The sequence below is a fragment of the Ascaphus truei genome, chromosome 9 (assembly GCF_040206685.1).
Source record: "Ascaphus truei isolate aAscTru1 chromosome 9, aAscTru1.hap1, whole genome shotgun sequence".
Taxonomy (NCBI): domain Eukaryota; kingdom Metazoa; phylum Chordata; class Amphibia; order Anura; family Ascaphidae; genus Ascaphus; species Ascaphus truei.
In genome coordinates this window covers 20,010,180-20,010,952 of record NC_134491.1, presented here as the reverse complement: position 1 = coordinate 20,010,952, position 773 = coordinate 20,010,180, and positions in this window count along the sequence as shown.

Sequence of the window (773 nt, the reverse complement as noted above, 5' to 3'; positions counted from 1 at the left end):
ACAGCACTCAAAGGTTGTCATCTTCAGATGTCCCAGGACACCACTCCTAGTCAGGGCCCTAGGAACTGTCCTTGCTCTTCTTTTACTCCCTTGTGGAATAAGAGGAATATCTCTCCCCTCTCCAGAGTGAGGGCCTCAAGCGTACCAGAGCCTGGCAGCTTGCTGGAACAGACTATCCTCTCTCAAAGGTGGAGAGGAACTCACCAAAACAGAAGTGGCAGTTAATTTAGTACTGATCCAGTAGACCCACCCCTGTGCCTCTGATTGACACAAGGCCTGAGCACTACCTTCTCTGACCAACTGAATTAGTGTGTGGGGAAAACCCATATTTACTCCTGGCAGACCTGCCCTTAACAGGGATTACTGCACAGGAGGACAGAATAATAGCCCAAACCTACCAGCTATAGCTGTAGATATATATATAGATATATATATACACACACACATACACACACACACACACACACACACACAATCCCACACACAATCCCACACACACATCCCCCCTCTCCGTATCAGTAGCTATCTGATTGGTTACAGCCTGTTATATGGTGAGGACCGTCGCTGTAAAAATCAAATTCTACTGACTACAGAGATTCAGGTCGCTCGTCGCGCCTACTATAAGCGCATGCTAGATTCAATGCAGGGAGAGGGATGCGGCTCAGTGAGTAAAGACACTGACTGGCACTGAGTTTGAAGCAGGGAGCCTAGTTCAATTCGTGGTGTCGGCTCCTTATGACCTTGGGCAAGTCACTTTATCTCCCTGTGCCTCA